Consider the following 13,111-nt stretch of genomic DNA (forward strand, 5'->3'; position numbering starts at 1 on the left):
TATTTAAAATATATATATATTATAACCATCCTAAAAAATAAAATAAAATAAAATAGTAAAACCATATTAAAACTTCACATCTTCACTTTGAAGCCATATCACTTATTTTTGAACTATAATTTTTGAGTATTAACTGTGGGACAGTGTCTACACCAGCTACATTAGCCTAATTATGCCAACAACACAGTGAAATAAATAGAGGGAATAAAGAGCTTGGCCAACAAGGTCACAGAGCTAGTAAGTGGCTAAGTAAGGATGGAAACCCTGGTCTGTCTGATTTTAAAGCCCACATTCTTTCCAAGCCTTTTAACCACCTTGCAGTGTAGCCTCATTCTCTATATCCCCTATTGTCTCCTTCATTTGACTAACAGAATAACCAGGCCAACGCTTGATCCTACCACAGTCACACCCTAAATTAGGGTAGAAGCTTCCACGGGCCTTTTAACATTGTCTCTGGTTGTCACAGAGTATTTTATTTCTGTGTTGTCGTCTTCTAGATCTTCTAAGATATAAGGACTATGTCTTTTTGCTGCTGAAATTTCAGCACTAGTACTATATTAGTATACAGTCTGCAAATACTGTTAAATTAATTAGTGAAGAAATGAATGAAGAAATAAATGCTGTTGATTAATTTATTGTGGCCAGGAACAGATGTTGACAATGAAAGTAAGTAAGTCACCCTGGATATCACTTATCAAATATATATTGAGCACTTACAGTGTCCAAATTTTTAGCCGAGTGCTAGGGATACAAAGATGAATATGACCAAGCTCCTCTTCTTAGAACTCAAAATAAAGTGCTTTAAAACGGGCATGAATTTGAATAATAACATAGTATAATATTTTAAGTTCCATGTTTTTCACAGTAACAACCAGAGGCTGGGTGACTGTAGTAAAGAGAATGAGAATAATGACACACATAAGATGTTTTCTTTTCCCGAAGGAAACCTATAGAACATTTCATTTTAGCATGTTCCTGGACTGTCTCACACATTTTATTTTGGACCTCATCAAAAGTTTGTATATGTTTGGGGTTCTTATAAAGAATGTAGGACTTCCAGATGGCACCAGTGTTTCTTAGGATGCTCTCAGAAACATCCCTACTCAAATTTAAACTGTGTGAGGGGAAAAAAAGATTCCCTTGTTTCCATAAATATTTGAAGTATCATCAAAATAACCCGAGGCAGACAAGCTTTAATACTCAAGTATAATCATTCATTTCTTTAGTGTCACTCTAATTTTCCTCACTTGAAATAAATGTGGTCTGACATATTGATTATCCATTCTTGGCCATGGGGGAAGTTTTACTCATATATTGATCTAACTGTTGGTTTATGTGAGGGTTTTTTTACATAGATGTCATATGATGCTTCAGAAATGTGGTGATTCCAAAACTATGTAATCCCATTAAACTAAGCACTACTGGACTGGGGCAGCTGTACATTCAATGGGAATCAACCTGGAAGGGTGCCATGCTCCTGGCCTGTCTATTGTGGGAGGTAAGAGCTGGAGGGCAAGTACAGGTATCTCTAACTGAGGAACATCTCCTCAACCTTAGTTGTTGAATTCTTTGATTAATTTTATTGAATTGTATAATTTACAAATCATAAAATTCACCTGTTTTAAGTTTACAATTCAATAAATTTTTAGAAGTTTACTGAATTATGTAGCAATTATTTTAATCAATTTTTGGAACATTTTATCTCCTGGATAAGTCCTCCTGTACCCATTTATGGCTCATCCCCAGTCTCACACCCAGCCCAGGGCAACCACTTATTTATTTCCTGTCTCCATAGATTTGCTTTTTCTGTACATTTCATAAAATGGAAACATGCAACACGTGGCCTTTGGTGGTTGGCTACATCCAATTAACATACTATTTTTGAGGTTCATCCATGTTATAGCACATATGGTAAGTTCATTCCATTTATTGTTAAATAGTATTCATTATATGAATGTGCCACATTTTGTTTCCCCATTCATTTTATACACATTTTGTTTTTGCTTTAGGCTACCCTATATAATAAAGAGGTAATATGCAAATTAATCATCACACCCTCACACAAGATGGCCGTCCCCATGTGGTCACAAGATGGCCACCACAAGATGGCCGGTAGGGGAGGGCAGTTGGGGGTGACCAGGCCTGCAGGGGAGGGCAGTTAGGGCAACCAGGCCAGCAGGGGAGGGCAGCTGGGGGCAACCGGGCCTGCAGGGGAGTGGTTAGGGGGTGATCAGGCTGGCAGGCAGAAGTGGTTAGGGGCAATCAGGCAGGCAGGCAGACAAGCAGTTGGGAGCCAGCAGCAGTCCCGGTTGAGAGGGATCCCAGATTGGAGATGGTGCAGGCTGGGCTGAGGGATACCCTCCCCCCACCCCCCAGTGGATGAATTTTGTGCAGCGGGCCTCTAGTTATAAATAATGTTGCTATGAACATTTGTGTACAAAGTCTTGTGTACATATATTTTGACTTCTTTTGAGTGGATATCTAGGAATGGAATTGCTGGGTCATACAGTAACTCCAGGTTTAACGTTTTGAGAAACTGCCCAACTGTTTTCAAAGTGACTGTACTATTTTATATTCCCATCAATAATTTAGAAAGGTTCCCATTTTTTTCACATTCTTGCCAGCATTTATTATTGTCCTTTCTTTTGATTATAGACTTTCCAATGGCTGAAAATTGATATATCATTTCAGTTTTGGTTTGCATGTCTCTAATGGCAATGATGTTGACCATCTTTTTATGCACTTATTAGCCATTCTCAGAATTTTTTTGTGTGTGAAACGTCTACTCAAAACTTTTGTCTATTTTTAAATTGAGTTAGTAGTCTTATTGAGTTGTAAAACTTCTTTTTACAAGGCAGAACAAAACTATCCTCAAGAATTAATCCCTTGCCGAAACCGGTTTGGCTCGGTGGGTAGAGCATCGGCCTGCGGACTGAAGGGTCCCAGGTTCGATTCCGGTCAAGGGCATGTACCTGGGTTGCGGACACATCCCCAGTATGTGCAGGAGGCAGCTGATTGATGTTTCTCTCTCATCAATGTTTCTAGCTCTCTATCCCTCTCCTTTCCTCTCTGTAAAAAATCAATAAAATATATTTAAAAAAAATAATTAATCCCTTAAACCTGGCAGATATAGAGTTGCAAAGCTAGCCATATATCTACCTCTCCCTGCCCCTAACACCAAGAGAAATAATTTAAGCAAATGATTGTTCTGATATCCAGGTCTCTTTTAGTTAACCAATATGAAAATTCTATCAGAAAATTCAAACACATTGGGGATCTCAGCTGTATAATATCACTTCATGAATTCAAGAAGAGAAATGTTAGTTGGTGAGAGGTATGAAGATTACCTCTCAGCAACTACTGGTCCTGCTAGCACTGCTTACCCTGTGTCTGGGAAGTCAAGTTTGCTGGAAGAAAATAGACTAGAATTGAGAAGACTGAGTTTTCTTGGTTGACTAATGAGTAGGCAAATGTGAAGTAGTATCAATCTTCAGTGTGTCCAGGAATGTTATTTCTTTTTTAAGGAATGAGCTAGGAAAAATGTCTTTCTTAGTCTGAGTAGGATGCACTATCACCATGTTGTGTAAAACCAGAGCAGGGCTCATCATGGGGTGAAGACTAACATTGACCAGGTTATGCAAAAGGACCCAAGCAGATTTCTAGTGAGAGAAAATTACATAGAAACATGGCTTTATAATTATGGCCCAGGCTTTGGTGGTAGAGTAAACCACCCTTAAGAAATAATAATCTCTCAATAATATCACTTTGCTCACATCTGGGAAGCTGGATTCAGTTACTTCTAAGTGTATCAAGAACTTTCCTTGGGGGACTTAAGCCAAAGTCTGCTTTGCTGTGCCTCCTCCTCTTTTTTTGGTTCCAATTTATTGAGCAATACTGTATTTTCCAATCTGGATTCTGTCAAAAGGAGAATTTCTCTGCTAAGGAGGAAAAAAGAACAATCTAGAAATAAATTTATTTGGGGTAGGATGATAGCCAACATTGCCAGAAGCCTGGACCTATACTATGTCTCCCTGAGTGAGTTGTATCAGCAATTTAATAACTATCTATTTCTTCACCAGGTCAGGCTAAGGCATAGAAAACCCTCATCAGGAATAATATTCTCTTTACTGTTTACCCTGGCTTAGAATGCCTTGAGCACAATTCGCCCCAAATCCTTGGTGTACATATGCTGAACACTATGGATTTTAAAATATACCCAGATGGCGTAAGCCAGTGTTCTCAAAGTTTGGTTTCTGGGCCAGCAAGTTCAGCATTGCCTATGAAACTTGACAGAAATACAAAGTCTCAGGCTTGACCCACAATCTAAAAAAATCTAAAATTTTGGGAGTGAATCTCAACATTATTTAATAAGCCTTCTAGATGATTCAGATGTACTAATGTTGGAGAATTTTTTTTTTTTTGGTAAAATATCAGGAGCATCTCTGTTTCAGTAAACAAATTAATCTTTGTGTGAGGAAAGACTTAAAAAGTTCTGATTATCTTGTGGATCAGCTTGTAGATTTCTGACATCTTCTCAGTTTGTATTTTGCTTCTCTGAAAAGTCTGGGGCAGAAAATCAGTAAGAATATAGTTGAACTTAATATTACCTTCTGGATATAATTTTGATTAATGTAATACTTCATTCAATAACAGCAGAACAAATGGTTTTCTAAAATTCACATGGAAAATTTACCAAGAGATACTACATTATGGCTCATAAAACACACCTTCACAAATTTAAAAAAAAGGATACATACAAAGTATGCTCCAAAACCACAGTGTAATTAAACTAAAAATTAATAATAGATAGCTGGCCCAGCTGGTGTGGCTCAGGGGTTGAGCATCAAGCTATGAACCAGGAAGTCATGGTTTGATTCCTAGTCAGGGCACATGCCAGTGTTGTGGGCTCCATACTCAGTAGGGGGCATGCAGGAGGTAGCCAATCAATCATTCTCTCTCATCATTGATGTTTCTATCTCTCCCTCTCCCTCTCCCTACTCTCTCTGAAATCAATGAAAACATATTTTTAAATAATAATACATAGCTGCATAATCCTCAAATATTTGGAGATTTAAACAACACACTTCTAAATAACACACAAATCAAAGAAGAAATTTTCAGAGAAATTAAAACACATCATAAACTAAATAAAAATACAATCTATAGAAATTTGGGGGATAATGTTGAATGAGCATGTTAGAAAAAAAAAGATCTAAAAGTGAAAATATAGGCTTTCCTCTTGGGAAAAAACAAACAAACAAAAAAAAGCAAATTAAATCCAAAGTAAGCCAAAGAAAAATAATCAGAGCACATATTAATAAAACTGAAAACAGAAAACCAATAGAGATAATTAATGAAACCAAAAGCTGATCCTTTGATCAATAAAATTGATATTTCTCTAGTCAGGTAAAAGAAAAAGAGAGGGAAGATCTATCATTAGAAATGAAAAAGGCTGACATTACTAATGACTCTATGGATACTAAATGAATATTATAAGCAATTTTATGCCTTCAAATTGGAAGTGACATCTTTAAAGTACTGACAAGAAAAAAATCAACCTAGAATTCTATATCCAGCAAAAATATCTTTCAAAAGAAAAGGTGAAATAAAGATATTTTAGATGTAAAAAGCTGTAAGAATTAAGCACCAACAATCTCACTATGAGTAATGTTAAATTTAAATATAAAATGTTAAATTTCCTTCAGACAGAAGAAAATTGATAGATAGAATTATGGATCTATACATAGCAAAGAAGAACACTGGAGATAATGGTTAAATATGTACCTGTTCCCCTTATAATTTAAATTAATTTAAAAGGTAATTGACTATTTAAATACGTATGGAGTTTATAACATATGTATAAGTAAATGTGTGTACTAAAGGGTACTATTGTAAGATCTTTATATCATACATGAAATAGTATGATTCCACCTGAAGGTATACTGTGATGTCAAAGATGTTTATTTTAAACCATAATGTAACCACTAAAACAACAGCAAAATAAATTCAACAAAGTAAATAAAATGAAATCATAAAACAAACTTAATCAAAAAGAGGTTGAGAAAAAAAGAAAACAATAGATGAGACAAATAAAAAACAAATAGCAGGCAAAGGGGGGGGACGGTAATGGGGGACATCTGTAATACTGTCAACAATAAATAAATAAATAAATAAATAAATAAATAAATAACAAATAGCAAGATAATCATTTTAAACTTAAATGTAGCAATAATTACATTCAATGTCAGAGCTCTAAACACCCCAACGAAAAATCTGATTATCAGGTTAGATTAAAAGTCAGACCCAAATATATATGCTGTCTACAAGAAACACACTTTAGCCATTTTATCCACCCTTCACCAATGGGTGAAGGTAGTCAAAAAGTACAAGTTTCAAGTTGTAAGATAAATAGGTCCTGGGTATCTAAGGTACCACATATTGTCTATAACTAACAATACTATATTAAAAGTTAATAAGGGAGTATATCTTAAAAGTTCTCATTATAAGAAAAAATATAACTACATGTGGTAATGGATGTTAACTATTTGTGGTAATCATTTCACCATATATACCAATCATATGTTATACACCTAAAATGAATACATTATTATATGTCAATTATATCTCATGGTTTTTTTAATTTAAAAAGAAAGAAGTTTACTTTAAATATAGACACAAGTAGGTTAAAAGTATTAATAATCATAGGAAAGTTAGGAATTAGTACATGTATATGACTTAGTGTGTTCAGTGTTCAGTGGATACTTGGTAAAAATATTTCTTAGTATGTTTCCTGCTTTTTAGTTTTATCTTAGTCAATTTGGGCTGATATATAAAAAAAAAATACCAAAAACTGGGTGGCTTAAACAACAAACATTTATTTCTCACAATTCTGGAGGCTGAGAAATCCAAAATCAAGGTGCCAACAAATTTGATGTCTGGCTAGAGTCCTCTTCCCCATTTGTAGATGGCCATCTTCTTATTGCATCCTCACATGGTGAAGAGAAAGTTCTGGTGTTTTCCTCTTCTTATAAGGAAAATCGCATCATGGGGGCTCTACTCTCATGACCTCATCTAAGCCTAATTACCTCCTAAAACTCACCTCTAAATACTATCACATTGAATATTAAGGCTTCAACATATGAATTTGGTAATGGTGGTGGGGGTCACAAAGATTCAGTATATAGCAGTTGGGTAAACTTCTTCTGACATGAGGTAGTTTTGTGTTTCTTATGATATTTACATCTTCAGTATCTTTGAAAACTGAAAGGCATCAATTCTTCCTAGGTAATGATTTGAGAGTAAGTATTTAGGTTTATTGCCTATAAGGGACAATTATCTGGACATGAATTTCTACAACATTTTGGGTATCTGAAAAGTGTGGTAAGGGGTACTTTTCTCTAACATGCTGAAAGATTTTTCTGAGGATGAATCTCAAAAAGGTGACATAGGTGATCAGAACAGCTGGCTGCAATTTGGTTTGAAAACTGATGTGTTATCCTAAAATACTCAGGATAGTTCTTTACATTAACTACTCAAAAGCAGGTATTTTTTATACATTTTTTCACCCCCACCACAACTCTGCAGTCCTGTCAGTCTCAGTTCTCAGAGAAGTATAAAGAAAGTAGAAGGAAAAATATTCAAAATACATCCTCAGTAGTCATAATGAGATATCTAAATTTTTTAAAAGTAATTATAAAGATAATGAATGGTGAATGAGTTTTTTAAGAAATTTGAATAGTATTATTATTAGCTCTATAATTTTTTTTTACTTTTTTGATTTTTAGAAGATGTTTATTAAAGCTGGGAATAGTGATACAGGAAGCAACAGGAGGAGAGGGACGAGGTGAGGAAATGAACCTAGGCTGGGCTGCTTTAGCTTATTAAGAAGTCAGAGAATCCATGGCCAGTTTGACTCAGTTGATAGAGCATCAGTCTGTGGACTGAGGGGTTCCAGGTCCCATTTTGACCAAGATTCTGGTGTGAGCTTACCAAATTTGTATCAACTGCTCTTGATGGGAAGCAAAGGAAATTTAAATATTAATATAAATTATTTAGTCTTAAAAAAGGGAGAAAACTGTTAACATATTTAAGTCTGCCATGGTGAATTTTTCAGATATTCATGTTTAATGCTAAATCTTTCTGTCCAGCTCAGAAACCATCAAATGAATTAATATTTGTAATATACTTGGAGGTATCCTGATTAAAAATGTTAGAAAAATGCAAAACTAGAGCCTTTACTAAGATGATTGAATTGTCTAAATAATGAAGAATATCAACCAGTTGCTATGATGCGCACTGACCCCCAGGGGGCAGACACTCAATGCAGAAGCTTCCCCCTGGTGGTCAGTGCGCTCCCACAGCCAACCTCCCTTGGTCCCTCCCCCTTGCCAGCCAGCCCCCCCAATAGGCCCCGATAGGGGGGCAGGCTGGCCAACCTCCCAGAGTCCCTCTCCCAGCAGGCTGGCCTCCCAATAGGTTTTGATCACTGGCCAGGCCGAGGGACCCCTCCTGTGCATGAATTCATGCACTGGGCCTCTAGTATTAAATAAATAAGAATATACATCAAATGACAGTACAGAAAATTTACAATATAGTACAAATATATTTTACATTGGGAGACTTTTTATTTTTAAAGTTCTTTACCAAAATCTATCACTGGAAATGAGTTAATTTTTTGTGTCTCTTACTCTTACTCTCTTGCTGAAAGAGGAGAGAACTGAAGACCAATCTAATTGTACAGATAATAGAAAAGAGAATTTTTAAAATCCTCTTAATAAATACAGTGAACTCAGACCCAGAAACTAGACCCTTGGATATATACAGCAAGTTCCATATGTGATTCTTACTTAATTTTAATGAATATATTTTAAAATTACATGTTGATAAATTAATGTGTCTCTGATTGCAGAATTAACAGAGGTAAACTTCTCAAATGAAAAAAAAAGCTATTTTGTAAGTGAGAGATAAAAAGTTATTACAGGCTAACCCTTTCTCATGTCCATTTCTTAAATGTGAAAAATATCCAATGAACCCATTAAATACATTTTGACAGACTAACAGCAGGAGGCTTGTTGACCTTTCACCTCATATTGATTTCCCCTTCAGTCGTTTTCCTCGGTGATTTCCACTTTCCCTGCATATATTTTGCCTCCCAGCCCACTCTCCCCATGCCGCTTTTGTAATCATTTGCAACAGAAATCCACACAGAGCCCTGAGCTGCACCAACACTTCAGGAAAACCTTGAAAATAAAGCAGCCACATTATTCACATCTATCAATATGTTCCTCAATCAGCAAATATCTCTATAAAACATAGATACCCTGGGCATCTCAATAATGCAGCTGAGCAGATAAACACCTGGGTGAGTCAAAATTGTCATTAATTATTATTTATTCATCAACTTCACCAGCATTGATTAATGGGCCACTCTGGGCAAGAAACCAAAATGGAGATCCAAGGAATGGAAAGGAAGGGCTGGATGAGCTTCTCTCTGCCTAGTTGTAGAAAAATTCTACATAGAAGACACATGAAGGGGAAAAAATCAAATGGTGAAGATTGACCAATGAGGACAGCACATATAGGTGCTGGGGAATTGAAATGAAGTGAGAAATCGATGTCAACTAATATTACCCTGAAGGAGTCAAGAAACAAACCAGAAGAGTCTGGAGTTGTTCTGATTTTGATTTTGAAAAGCAGTAGTAAGTGCCATGTGTGTCTCCAGTCAGGAGTAGTCGGGAGGGATATCTGCAGGAAATGTTACTAAGTGGAGTCAGACTCTAATGCTGCAACCCAAGCGACAGAGAAAGACTAGGGTGCGGGTGCCGGTGAGGTGTAAAAGTGCTTTAAAATATCTGTATCTGTTTCCTGCAAATTAGAGCGAATCTTCTAAAGGAGGACAGGTCAAAATTAAATTATTTGGACCTCTGTGAAACTAATGTTAACATTTTGCACCCTTGTTTGTTTTTATGTTATTTTGTGTTGGTGGTTGTTGGCCTTTGAATGTCCCCAACATGTGGCTGTTTTCCCCTGGTTTTCTCCAGGCACTGATTTTAAAACAGGACTTACTGATCTAAATCAAACTTGTCCCACATAGATTAATGATCATTATAGGTTTGGTGGAGGATTTCTTTTGGAGAAGGAAGCACATATTTACAGCAGAAGAAACTATTATAAATCCTGAGGCATTTCCATTCTTCCCCAGGTTCCTCCTTGACTGCCAGTCACTGGGGTTTTGTCATTACACCCTCCTTTCACTTGTGCAACGGTCTGATAGGATTGTGCCCAGCTTCTCTCTATTATGTCTGTCCTCTTTTTTTTTTATAAATATATATATTTTATTGATTTTTTACAGAGAGGAAGGGAGAGGGATAGAGAGTTAGAAACATTGATGAGAGAGAAGCATCGATCAGCTGCCTCCTGCACATTCCCTACTGGGTATGTGCCCACAACCAAGGTACATGCACTTGACCAGAATCGAACCCGGGACCCTTGAGTTCGCAGGCCGACGCTCTATCCACTGAGCCAAACCGGTTAGGGCTCTCTGTCCTCTTTTTAAAAAATATGTTTCTTATTGATTTTTAGAGAGGGAGGAAGGGAGAAGAGGGAAACATGGATGTGAGAAACATCCTTCAGCTGCCTCATGCATGCCCCCTACTGAGGATTGAGTTGCAATGAGCTCTGACCTGTATTCGAGCCTGTAACCTCTTGGTGCATGGTACAACGCTCAACCGCTGAGCCACACTGGCACTTGTTGACATAGATTTCTCACTTGATCTTTATCCTTTTTCTATACAGACTGCCTTAGTTCCAACTTAGGTCCAGGCTGTCATGTCACCCTGCCTTATCTGCTGCCAAATAAAAAATCTTCCAATTGCTAGGAGACACCTATTTTCTGAGTCAATGGGAGATTGTGTATTAAGGATAATTATTTCATGACTTAAATATTTTCCTGTTACATAAAGTTTAGAATCACAGAGAGATTAAAGTAATTTAGCCTTAATACAAAAAAAGGATGGGTGGTATTTTTTATATTCTTAATTTCCTTCCCCATTTCTTTAATATTCCGAAGTTTTCCTTTTCTCCACAGATCCTGTTATAGATTGAATGCTGTATCTTCCCAGATTCATTTGCTGAAGCCCTGACCCCCAATGTGACTGTATTTGGAGACAGGGCCTGTGAACAAGTCATAAAGGTTAAATAAAGTTATAAGGGTAGAGCCCTATCAGATAGGACTGGTTTCATTATAAGAAGAGAAAGAGATACCAGAGGTTCCCCTGCCACCAATCTTATGAGGACACAGCAAGAATGTAGCCATCTGTTTGAAAGTCAGGAAGAGAGCTCTCACCAGAAACCAGATTGGCTGGCACCTGATCACGGACTTCCACCCTCCACAACTATGATGAAATATTTCTGTTCTTTAAGTCTTCCAGTCAATGGTATTTTATTATGGCAGCCATCCAAGACTACTACAACCTTTTACCCACAGTCTTAGCAGAAGATCTTGCCCCTAGCTTCAGTGAGAAAATGAAAGTCCTTAAGTATTAACTCATTTAACAACCCTCTACACTACCTACAAATATCTCCACTTCCACCTATTCTTTCCTGCTTCCCCCATATCAGTGGAAGAGTCGATAAGATGCCTATTCAAGGCTCATTCTTCTACTTCTGTGTTGGATGCATCCCCTCTCACCTCTTTGGAGCTGATACCATGTCCCTGCTTAAAGCCCTTCCATATGATCATACCTTAAATAAAACCCAAACTCACTACTATAAGTCTGCAAGGTTCCTTTTGACCTGAGTCCCAACCCATATCTCTGACTTCATCTCTCACCACATTGTAGTTCTTGAATCACTGTGGCTTCTTTCTGTTTCCCAATCACAACAAGCTCCCACCCACCCAAGATACACTGGCTGTGCGTCCCATCTAGGATGCTCTTCCTCCAAAGCATCCATGACAAGCTCCCATTTTCATTCAAGTCTCAGTTCAAATGTCAATCCTCATAAAAGACTTCCTTAAATACCCAACAAAAAGCCACTCTACAATAAGAGAAAAATTTAAGAAGAAACCTTTCATTCTCTATCATATCACTGTCTAAAGTTATCTTAGCTATTCTCCTTGTGGATTGGATGTCTTTTTCCTACACAATGTAATCTCTATGACAATGGGGGCCTTCTCTCTTATTTCACTTCAATGTTCTCAATGTCTTAAGATAATGCCTGGTACACAGTATCACTTCTAAAGATCACTGTTGAACCCACCATCTCTCTTCTCTTTCATATTCTCAGGTGATGTTCCTTGTGGCTAGTTTTCCTTAGCCAAAAACATGCTCGGTTATTTTCCATTCTAAGAGCACAAGTTCCCATCTGGCCACATCTTCCATTAGTTACTTATTTGTCTATTTCCTTCATTTCAGGTTCATATACATTTTCTTAAAGAAGACCCTAAGCCATCTATTTCCACCTCTTCCATACTCTTCCTCTCTTCATCCCATTGTAATCTGACTTTGTTACCAATCCATCCAAGCCCATTGCTTTTTACTAAGATTATAAGTGACCACTGGATTGATACATTCAATAAACACTGTTCTCTCCTCATTTTACTTGGCCATCTATGATATTTAATATAGTTGACTGTTCCCTTTTTCCTGAAACTCTTTCCTTCTTCAACTTCCTTGTAGCCAAATTATTCTGATCTTCCTTCCTTCTTTCCTTCCTTCCTTCCTTCCTTCCTTCCTTCCTTCCTTCCTTCCTTCCTTCCTTCCTTCCTTTCTTTTCTTACCTTTTCTTTATTGATTTTTTCTTTCCTACCTGAGGTTTTCTTTCTTTACACTCTTTAGGGGTCACAACAATAGTACCTCTAGGGACCCAGTAGGAAATGTACAGGTTTAAAGGAGCTGTGTGTAATTAACAATGGTTGGTGAGGACTGTGAAACAATGCAGACTGCTCCCTTTCCCTTCCAGAAGGCATTCAAATCAAAGTTTTTTAAAATGCTATGCTAGTCAAGCAAACTGTATCTGTGGGCAAATGGAGATGATTAATTTGTAGCCTGTGCATTAAATCTTGGTGTTCTATGGGGCTTTTCCTTGGACCTCTGTTTTCTACAACATATAC

The sequence above is a fragment of the Myotis brandtii genome, unplaced genomic scaffold, assembly GCF_000412655.1.
Source record: "Myotis brandtii unplaced genomic scaffold, ASM41265v1 scaffold110, whole genome shotgun sequence".
NCBI classification, from domain to species: domain Eukaryota; kingdom Metazoa; phylum Chordata; class Mammalia; order Chiroptera; family Vespertilionidae; genus Myotis; species Myotis brandtii.